Genomic DNA, 396 nt, shown 5'->3' with positions numbered 1-396 from the left:
CTAACGATGATAAAAAGTATTTTCAATGATCATTAATCATCATTAATGGTATCCACCGTTTTTTAAGTGTTTATTGTTTGTCAGAGACTGCACAAAGTGCTCTGTGTGGCAAATTCATTTACTTTTCCCATCACGTATCGGCGTCACGTGCTGTTAGTCTTCCCGTTGCAGACGGGGAAGCTGGGCGTGGGAGAAGTCACAGGTGGACAGCGGAAGAGCTCCATTTGCTCCGATGGCCACGAAGCAGGTGCTCACAACTGGGATGCTGTCACCTGCATGGTACTGACAGGGAAGGGCAGTGGGGACCGGCCCGGCGTTAGAAATAGGATACCTGGGTCCAAGCCCTAGGCCCTCCAGGTGTGAGCTTGTGGGACGTGGAGCGAGTCCCTTCATCTG

The sequence above is a fragment of the Pteropus alecto genome, unplaced genomic scaffold (assembly GCF_000325575.1).
Source record: "Pteropus alecto unplaced genomic scaffold, ASM32557v1 scaffold105, whole genome shotgun sequence".
Lineage (NCBI taxonomy): Eukaryota > Metazoa > Chordata > Mammalia > Chiroptera > Pteropodidae > Pteropus > Pteropus alecto.
Note: the sequence above shows the minus strand (reverse complement) of the source record.